General features: G+C 30.6%; 1 pseudogene; it reads left to right on the top strand.

Moving 5' to 3' along the window:
• Positions 1-523: 523 nt before the first annotated feature.
• LOC142616940 (acyl-CoA--sterol O-acyltransferase 1-like) lies at positions 524-1,600 on the top strand (annotated as a pseudogene).
• The last annotated feature ends 9,888 nt before the right edge of the window (positions 1,601-11,488 follow it).

Raw genomic sequence — 11,488 nt, 5'->3', positions numbered from 1 at the left:
AAGTGGGTGTTAAATGGTCTATTAATAAATATCATAATATATCCTTTAGTGAGATCCAAATAAAAATTAGTAAAGTGGAAAATTATTCAACATCTTATCTCACCTAAAAGTTGTTCAAAATCTCAAAATCAAATACCAAAACTTGTTTTTTTCTGCTAGAAAAAAGTTTGTCGCTAGTAAATCTTTTCATTTTCTAGCCATGCAAGTTGTCAAAGTCAAGTATTGAGAATTGTCTCTCATGTTTAGATGTGGTATTAGGTGTTTCAGATGCATGCATCCTCACACTCACGTGAGGGTGGGCCCTACAAGTGTAAGACTCACCCTCATGTGAGTAGGAGGATGCATGCATCTAAAACACCTTGTATTTTCTCCTCGTGTTTAAACAATACCCTCTTTTAAATTTCTTGGTCTTATTGAATGATACAAATCACTCACTTCTTGAAAACAAAAATAGTTTGTGTGATTGTTTCTAAGTTTACTTGAGACTAAGCTGTTTATTGAAAACCAGGGGCCAGTGTAGTTAATGTTGAATACTGAAGGTGAACCAATTCCATCACCACAGGTTTTAGGTGTCTACGATTTGGTTCCACAATTAAATCCCAGTTAAAAATCCATTAAATCTTTTTTTGGCCTTGGAGATCATGGTTGAAGGTGATAGATATCCTATGAAACATCTATATGCAACTATGCCTCCTCTCTTTAGTGTATTAAAAAAAAAAAAAGTCTTTAGTGTGGATTCATCAATTACATGACATGTGATGACAATAAGTAATATCACATGTACCACTAGACTTTGATAGAGCTATCATCGTGGTCATAACACATTCGTTGGAAAACCACTACTCAAATTGCTCAACCCTACCAAGTATCATGTGAAACAATTCACTCCTAGCACTACAAAGAAAACCCAACATCCAAAAAAACTCAAGAAGGGCATATCTTCCTTCTTAATTATGCAGTAAAGGGTGTTCTTTTGGCCATTTTGACACTTTTAAATGACTATAGTGACCATATGCACCCAAAAGTCCTATTGATTCTTTATTGCTTTTACATATATTTTCTCCTCAGTTCATCCTAGCCATTGTGGCAACCTTGGCTTGAGTCCTATTAGGAATGGAGCTTGAGCCACAATTCAATGAGCCATGCATACCTCTCCACTTCACTACAAGACTTTTGGGATAGTTTATGGTCACCAATATGCTACGCATCATCGTATACAATCCCACCCGACTTGCCCTTGTGAAACATGGCATCAACAAAAAGTGGGCCCCACTCACTGTTGTCTTCGCCACGTTTGTTGTGTCAGGGATTATGCATGAGCTTATTTTCTACTAATTGGGAAGTGTGAGTCCTTCGTGGGAGGTCACTTGGTTCTTCCTCTTACTTGGTTTTGTGTTTGGTTGTTGAGGTTGTCTTGAAGACGGTGGTTTTTATTGGCGGGTGGCAGTTGCCACGGCTGATTTTGGGGCCTTTGGCAATTGGATTTGTGTTCATTACCGCATTTTGGCTGTTTTTCCCACCATTCCTCCAGTTTAAGGCTAGTGTTCGGGCTTTTGAAGAGTACAGGGCATTAGGCGAGTTTTTGAAGAATGCTACTTAGCGCATTTTTTTAGGATATGTTTGGAACGAAAGGAGAAGAGATTTAAGTAATGTACCTCTTATTTAATGTATATTTGAAATACAAGAAGTGGTACAAATAATTTTCATTCGGCTCGACATAGATATCTACCACATCTGTTTCCCATAAGCATAGTATGATGTTTATATGTTGTAAAAGAGATGTTGGTATGTTACACATATTGAATTTATCAATTTAGCATATACTACCTTTTTTTGGAAGGGAAGAGTATTAGATTTTCAAACATAGGGATTAAAGGATAGGGTTAAGCTATTTAGAGGGGTGTCATATTTTGACCTACATTTGATAGTAGGAAAATGTTGTTGCTACACAACTCCTTTTTATGGTCATTTTGTACTCATAAGTCATGAGCGATAATTGTATTTTCTTCTCAAAGAAAAAGTTTGCGGACTGTATATTTCGGAAAATGTAAGTTAGAATGGTGAAATTTATAATAATAATAGGTGACGTTTGATAGAAAATGATAAAACCTGAGGTGGTAGAATTACTAATTAATCATTTATACCTTCTCTTGATAACAAAACGATACAATTACGTTCTCAAAAAAAAAAAAAAAAACGATACAATTAAAAGCAGGAATATTTCTGGGTTTTGCTTTTTGAATATACCTTTTCTTGTCAATCTAGGAAGGTCAGTTATAAGTTACAGCTGGCCAGCTTTAATTTATATTTATTGTAATAAAATTTCTTTTATTATATGAAAATATGTCACTCAGGTATTTAGCAAAAAAAAAAATGTCACTCATGTATCAATAATATGATTTTTTAGTCAATTACTAAGGGGTTATTTCCAATGAGAATTGGGAAATGTGAGCAGCCGTGTAACACACAAGGAGAAAAGGTAACAAATATATAGCTGTTTTCAGATAGTTTAATTGGTGAAGTTTATGATGGTTGTATAAAAGACATAGAGTTCAATCTCTGCCTATACCAAAAACTAATTGTTATTTTGGTTTGATGATAAAATACTATCATTAGGAGCGGACGACGTAAATTGAAACTCTCTAAATATATATATATATATATATATTTTTTTTTTTTTTTTTGAGAAAACAGTTAATAAATTTCTTAAAGGTGTTTGTTTTGGAAATAAATTTAAAACATTTTTTTAAGGGGAAAAAATTTTAAAAGCTTGTTATGAAAAAAGAAAAAAAGTAATTAATTTTTTTAATAGCTTCCATAAAAGTAGATAATGGTCCATTAACAAATATTTTAAGGAAACTAGTCTCAAATAAAAATTAGTAAAGTGGTAAAATTCTTAACATCTCATCTCATATTTTTTATTTTAAAAAAATTTCAACTTATGACGTTCGCTCTTATATCATAAAATTAAGATATCAATCAATTTTTAACATAGATAGAATTAAAATTACAAATTTTTTATTTAATAATTAAAAAAAATTTACTGGTTAAACAGTTAAATGATGGTCAAAAACTCAAAATCAAGTACCTAGTGCCTAGACCTTTTTTTTTTCTCTGCTAAGAAAGTTTGCCTAGCAAATCTTTTCATTTTCTGACCCTGACCTGAAGGTTGTCAAAGTCATGTACCGAGACTTGTCTCTCGTGTTTAAACAGTACCCTCTTATATAATTTCTTGGTCTTTTATTGAACGATACAGATCATTCACTTCTTGAAAACAATAATATTTCGTTATTGTTTCAAGTTTACTGGAGACAAGTCATTTATTGAAAGAGTACTAGGGGGCACACGTTATGTAGTAATGTTGAATACTGAAGGTGAACGGGCGAATCAGATCACTCATAAGTTTATGGATTCAGATCAGGTGCAATACCTAGGATATTGCACCTGGTGCAATTGTAATCAAGGGTTGAAATTGAAGGTTGAAAAAGTAATTTTCAATCTCAACCATTAAATAAAATATATTAAAAGAGAGTTAAAGAGTTAAAGTTAAGAAGTAAAAAAAATAAAAAAAATTGTGAGAAGAAATGGGTGAATTGCACCAGGTGCAATACCCTAGCTATTACACCTGATCCAAATCCTAAGTTTATGGAGCTAAATTGGTTTGGGTCTAGTGCCCTAAACCTATCATAATCATAATATGTATCTATTTTGAAGGTGAGAGGTTAGGTGCATTAAACCTGTCACAACAATGGTGATGTCATGATGGGTCTCTCTATATTTTGAAAGTGACAAGTTGGGTGTACACGATAGTATATTATTTTTTAAAAAAAATATATCAAGAATTGAAAATTTTTTACAATTTTTACAATTTTTCATAAAATGTTTTAAAAAATAAATAGCGTGCCTCTGATACATATTAACTGATCCTCTATATATATATATATATATATATATATATATATATGCTTAAAAAATTGATTATTTTACAATTAAATTCCAAAAAAGTCCATTAAATCTTCTTTGGCCCCCACAAATCTCCTGTGAATCACATCTGTATGCATCCTCTCTTTTAGTTGGCAGCATGATCGAGATGCATGAATTCAGTGCCGGCTCAAGGCCAAGGCAACTTAGGCCTAGGCCTAAGGCCCCCCAACCAAAAAAAAAAAAATTCCTACTAAAAAAAGGCCTCATCTTTATTTGTAAAGGTCCAAAAATTTATAAAAATATAATATTTTTTAAATAATTGGTACTTTTTTTAAAGTGAAGTTAAAGATACCACAAATTTTACTATAGGTTTAAGTTTATATTTAACTAACACGTTACCAATCACATAAAAAATTAATTCAAACACAAATAAATTAAGTTGTTGAATTATCAATTACAGTCATTATCACATTATATTGTAAATATTTTGCAGTATCTGTAGTATTTTTCTTTTTCATTTCTAACAAGACTTCCAAAATAGGAGATCAATAAAAATTAAAACCAATTGAAACCCTAAAATGTTTCAAAAAAAAATGCTGCAAATGTGATAAATCATCAATGATAACTAATCTCCTCTAATAGTTTGAGATCTTAATTTTTGTAAACTAATATCCTACAAAACCACGCACCAAATAATATTTATCTATCTCTTTCTCTTAAAAAGAATATATAAATTAAAATTTAGGTTACAACTGTACTTAACTATGCATAGTTATATATCCAAGTTAAAGTAAATTTCTTTTTAAAAAAAATAATATTTTTTCTATTTCTTTTTGTTTAAATTTATGGTTCAACTATGATATTCAATCATCTGTATGAAATTAACCTTAGTTTAATTATTATTATTCATCAATTTCTGTATTTACATCAAATTAATCTTAATTTGATTGGTATTATGTAAATTTATTTAATTAATGCTTACATATAAAAAGATCTCATATAAAATTTCCGTTAGGCCTCAAATTTTGTTGGCCGGCCCTGCATGAATTATATATGAATTTTAAATCTTTCTGATAATAATCAACGTTATGAGCCACTTTCAGAGTACCATCCTAATTAGCAAGATGTTTCGTCTACGTGCAATAAAAAACAATGGCTAATTTTTTTTTCAAAATAACTAATATATATATATATATATATATATATATATATATATATATATATATATATATATTACTTAGGAGAACTTCACTCAAATTAATTTCAAGTTGCAAAGTTGCCACAACCTACTTTACAACAATTCTCATCAAACTCCTAAAAATGATTGACCCTATCCGCCATAACCATTTATTGGATAATCCAAGAGTTTTTCCTCATGGGTAAACAGCTTTCCTCTTTATAATATATTTTATTTCATAATAAAATTTTGAGTAAAATACATTTTAAATTCCCATAGTCGAAGGTGGTTTCAAATTAAATCTCAAACTTTTATAGACGTTCTGCATAAAATCATAGACTTTAGAAAACGTTCAATTCAAATTATGAATCCATTATGCATGATGTCATCAATGGGAAATACTTAAAACAAAACAATATTGTGTGGCTTGAATTAAAACAATATTGTGTTGACAACTTGACGTAGCCATATATTATTTTGTTTAAACAATTTTCATTCATGGCATCACAGATAAATGGGTTAATAGTTTGAACTTTGAATTGAAACATTTTTTATAGTCTAGACTTTAACTTGAAATTTCTGAAAAAGCTAAATTTACTTTCCTCTTGTAAACTATGGGATTCAATTAATATAATTTACACTAGAATTTTGACCCCCTTATCAGAAGTAGCATGTAGATGGTGAATCTGGATATATAGTCTGCAACCATGTTGGGTTTTTTTTTTTATCAAACACTTTATTCAGCTGCCAATTTTCATTTCAAGTTGTTAGAGGGCATATGACCATAAACAGAAATATTAGCTCTTTATTAGTCAGTCAGTACGGAAAAGAAAACAATTAAAAACCAGCTTGATGAGAATATGTTAACTGTTTCACTAAAGCTTATAAGGATCAACTTTTAGTTGATGTATACTTTTTATTTTTAAAAGGTTACTTAAAAACTTTCAATAAGTTGTTACCAAATGGAGAAAAATTCTTCTAGGGGAACCTTTTTTTTTTTTTTTTTTTTTTAAAGGAAAACTAATAAGTCCTTTGATTTTAGAATTTTTTTTTGAGAAAGTTTTAACCTATGAGGTTTGTTCTTAATGGCAGTTTTTTATTATCAGACTAAGACACCAATTGACTTTTAATGTAGGTGAGGACCATATCTTATACAACTATCGAAAAATTTACTAATTTAGTTAACTGAAATTCAGGTTCAGTTTTTACAATATGTCATGTCATGACATAACTGCTGTTTTGGAATTTGGTTTCAGTTTTGACAAAAATGGAGCTAGCAAGACACGCTATTTGGTTTAATGTCATAACATTCAATGTTTTGACTAAAATTGAGCAGCTGAGAATATGGGAAAACAACTTGATAGGTGGTATCTCAATGTTATTTTCACATTTATGTAAGAAGAGTGTGACATGAATAAAATACTTTTTAGACATAATAACCACTAAAACATGTCAATTTTACATCTAGTTCAAAGTTTATATGAGTTATGTATGACATTTATTTTTTAGAGAATTTCAAACTATGACATTTACTCCTAATGATAGCTCTTTATTATCAGATTAATGCACTAATTAGTTTTTGGTGTAGGCGATGATTGAATTCTAGATATCTTATATAATCATCAAAGATTTTACTAATTAAACTAACTGGAATTTACTTGTATCACAGATGACCATTGGGACCATTCGTGTTTTTGTTGTTTCTGCAATATAATACAAAAAGTACTTTGCCCTTTTCTCTCATTATTGAGTAAATGGGAGATGTTACATTTTAGTGGTTCACAACTAGACATGGCCAGTCCCTATTTCAATACAAATAGCATCAAATAAACATACAATTATTTAGTGCCACAGGTTATCAACAATGTGTAAGTGTGACCTCAAATTTCACAACATAATTAGAGGAATAAATATAATTATTATTTTTTAAATTTTCAAACATAGACTATCAATTTTTTTCCCCCTGAATGGTACCTCTTTATTGAAGAAGAGAACAGCAAAATCCTGGAGTGGGCTTCCAGCCCAGACCAGTTGCAAAAAAGAGCCCACTGGGTAAAAGCATGCATGGGCAACCACATTAGAGCATTCCTATCAAAGGTTTTTAAAATTTTAGCATTTAGTATCTTAAAAAGCCACTTTATTAATTTTAACAACTCATTTTACAATATATCTAATATCAAAGATTCTATTTTTTTACCATTTCTTTTAAATAATATAAATTACTCATTAAAATAATAATGAACAACTACACAAACCATATTTTCCATCACAAATATTAAAATAATAATATTTTTTTAAGATTGGAGTTACTGTGAGCTTTCATCTTTGAAAGCTGTTAGGAAATTTAGACACCGGTTAATAGAATTAACAAGTTTTAAATCCAAGTTGTTAATTAGATTTATTATGTATAAAACTTGTTAAAACAAACAAACATCAATATCATGTCAAAACTAAGTGCAGCAGAAAAATAAATAAGACAAGATATGATGACCTAAGAAAACCAATGAAACCAACCAGTTTCACTGTAAAAAACCGGGGGGAAACCTTCCCAAAAAGCAATTCACTATAGTAAAGAGAAGTTTTAGATCTAGTACAAAATCTTTGTCCCTAGACTCTACAATCCCCGTAGATGAACTCACAGCAAATCCATCTACCGCTTCAGAACCTTTGAACTCTTCAATATATGAACGCCACCCTTTGATACATGAATCCCAATACATGACTAACCAATTGCGCGGATTCCAGTACGCGACTTCAATCACCAACTAAAGAAGAAGATGTTGGTTGCAAAGTTCTTCACTTCATCAACAATGAAGATCAAGAAGCACTTGGTTACAAAACCTTAAGGCGCAAAGACGTAGTAGCTTCTTTCAGAGAGAATAAGGCTTCGGTCACCTTTTTCATATGTTCTCGTTGCATTCTCTTATTTGACGGCCTCTAAAATAAGCCTTATATATGCATAGGGTTGTGAGAAAAGAAACCCTACACAAATACAAAAGCCTGACCCAAAAATCAGATCTGAAAATTCTGATTTTCGTAACCTCGATAGATAGCATCTGTCAAGCCTCATTAAACCTCGATAGATAGCATCTGTCGAGCAGCTGTCCAGCAGGTGGCCAGCTTTAGTAAACACCTTTTCTTCGCTTGTTTCTTGGTCCAATCTTCATGGTTTTAATACTAGACTTGAACAACATGTTCTTTGAAGTATTAAACACATCTTAGATCTACCCAAATACAAGTAAAGTGCGTTTTGTCAAAGGATTAGCCAACTACATAAAATATGTCTTTAACAAAAGCTCACTGTAGCTTAGTTTCTATTTTTCTTTTTTAAAGTTTAACATATTTCTTGTAACTTGCTTTTTGGTACTTTTTACAAACTTGATGTTAAAATTTAACATTTATAGCATTTAGCATTCTTAATGAGAATGCTCCAAGCTCTCAGCCACAAAAAAATAGGAAACATCAAGAAAGTCCCTACTACAATTTCTTATAAATCATCTATAATATTATTAGATAGACCTAGAATTAGTACAGCATTAAAACATTCACATTAGATTGTTCAAAAAAAAAAATTATTTTTTATATTTTACCTGATCACTTTTTAAAAATATTTACATAAAATTATCTATTTTACATTATGTTTAATTAGAATATTATTTTTTATCAATTTTTTACTACTCTCTCAAATTATCTTTCTCTTTTTGTGTATGAGTAAAGAATGAATTAAAAATAGATATGTACGTGAACACTAACCATGCATATTACAATATAAATTTACGCAATTTTAACTTAGTTGGTGTTAGTGATTTTTGGAATTAAATGTAAAAAGACATTTCAAATGACTCGTGTATCAATGATATAATTGACTAAATAAAAATGGCTATATATGGTCCCAATCTTTAAGATTCTCTTCATTTTTTATTTTGGGTTTAAAAAAAAAAAAAAATTGGACTCAGAATAGTGAACTGGCCGTTGAATTTGGACTTATTTATTTATAAAATTTTGGTACGAAAGGGTTGTTGAATGTTGTAGGCGAGACGACAACGTTTTGGGGTGGGCTTATTCAATTCTTTTATTTGCGGACCACGTTGTCTGCGTTTATGTATGTGAATTATTAAATTATTAATTAGTTACTTTTTTTTATATATATAAATAATATTAAAAGATGATTTTTGTTCATTTACAATTATTAGCAAAAAAAAAAAAAAAAAACGAAAATGCCTTGTTTTAGGATCACTACTAATGCATGCAATTCTGATGTAGACTAAAGGGACTACCGAAGGGCCGAATTAAATGAATTTAAAAGTTTAAATAACTGAATTGAACAAAAATAAAATTAAAGAATTACCTTTAAATTGAATTTTAGAAAAAGTTAAAAAGTTCAATTTGTAAATTAACCAATTAAAAATGTCTATTTTTGCATGTACCATTACATGAAGCTGATGCAATTTTTTTGCATCTAAGTTTTATTTGTAAGATGTATCGCCTTTTTAACTTGTTATCGTATGAGTCATGATCAAGGTTGTCAAAATTGAGATTCTACGTAGGATTGTGAGATGTAGGTGAGATTATAGATCGTAAGATCGGATCGTGAATCGTAAGATCGAATCGTGGATCGTAAGATCTTACATTATTTGAGTAAAAAAAAAAAAATACACATTGGTATGTTAAATAATCATATAAATTATACAATTATTGATATAATTACCATACATTACTACATCCATTTGTAAGCATCATTTAAAGAGGCCAAAAACCTCAAAATGTGACATTCTATTAGGATATTTTTTATTTAGATCCAATTAACACACTCTCTACATTAGAGTAGAAAAACTTGGTCTATTAGGATTTTATTATTTATTTAGGTCTAACTGAGTCTTCTGTCAAGTTAAAGAAGATTACAAGAAACCAAGGTCATTTGGGATCGTCAGAATCGTATGATCCTACCGATCCTGAACAATCATTAAGATCCTTGAAAGATCCGGATTGTTTTAGATAGGTGGGATCATAAAATCATAAGATTTTAGAATCTAGATCGGGATTTTGACAACCATAGTCATGACTTCTTTTATTAAGGTAAAAAAAGAAGGGAGTAAAACAAAAGAAAACTATTAGTTTACATTTTACTGATCATGTAAAATTTAAATGGTAAATTATATATATATATATATATATATATATATATATATATATTTATATAGGATTTTGTTAATGTGTGCCCTAAGGACACACGTTAACCGAACCCATATATATATGTTCATCAAAATATATATACATACACATTTGCATTAAAAAAAAAAAAGGAAAAGAAAAAGCAAAGCCTAACATCTTCATGAGTTGGTACAGGAGCTGATTAGAGGTCAGCCTTTGTCTCAATATCAGACAAAGTTGATCGATATAATTGGACTAGTGAGAGAACTATCCTGGTCTTTGGGCTATGGCAATTATGGCTCTAAAGGAATACTTCGGTCTTTATTAGACAAGAATTTAGTTTGCTTTTACCCATCTTATACACAAAACCTTACACAGTTACACTTGAGCATTACGTGTTTACTACCTTGCCAGTCCAGTGAAGCAAATTACTGTGGCTATTGGGTGCGAGGTTTTTCTCTAAAAATTGGTGTTACAGCAAATATCATTGCTAAACTATGGGCTGTTAGATATGGTTTAAATTTAGTTTGGCAACTTGGGTATAAATATATTATTTTAGAAGTTGGTTTAAAGCTTGTGATTAATTGTTTAACAACCTATGGTGCACTAACACATGATATTTCTGTTTTAGTTTGTGATTAAAGGAATTTGCTAGCGTGTGAATGAATTGTATCCATCTACGTTACATATATCGTAAAGTTAATAGATGTGCAGATGGACCAGCGAAGAGGAGACGTGAGTAGATAAACAAAGTGGAAGAATTTGATTGATGCCCATCTTTTGTGTATAACTATTTTGTTTGTGATCTAATGAAAATGGAAACCCTTAGGTAATGTCCTATGAATTGCTAATCTTGTATGTTCTTATAAATATTAATAATAACAAGTAGGAATGACAATTTTCCCCCGCCCCGCTTGACCCATCCCTCCCTGCTTCACCCCACGCAGGTTTTCCCCACCTCGTAATGGTGGTGGGGTGGGGATGGGGTGAAATTTTAGCCCCGCATCACAGGGCAGGGCAGAGATGGGTTTAGACTTTTTAGACCCAAGCCACCCCGCTCCGCCCTCCCCGCATTGATAAGGGTTAAATTACAAAATTTTCATACTCTAAAATCCTACTATATAAACAAACATATCATCATTTTATTTTATTCTATGCAACAAGGCTTTCTGCTCTTTTTCTCTCTCTCTCTCTCTCTAGCAAGGTTAAAAATAAAGTACCAATTTTAACAATTTC

Source organism: Castanea sativa, chromosome 11, assembly GCF_040712315.1.
Source record: "Castanea sativa cultivar Marrone di Chiusa Pesio chromosome 11, ASM4071231v1".
In the NCBI taxonomy this organism is placed as follows: Eukaryota; Viridiplantae; Streptophyta; class Magnoliopsida; order Fagales; family Fagaceae; genus Castanea; species Castanea sativa.
The sequence above is the reverse complement of the archived record's forward strand: the minus strand, read 5'-3'. Positions and strand labels throughout refer to the sequence as shown.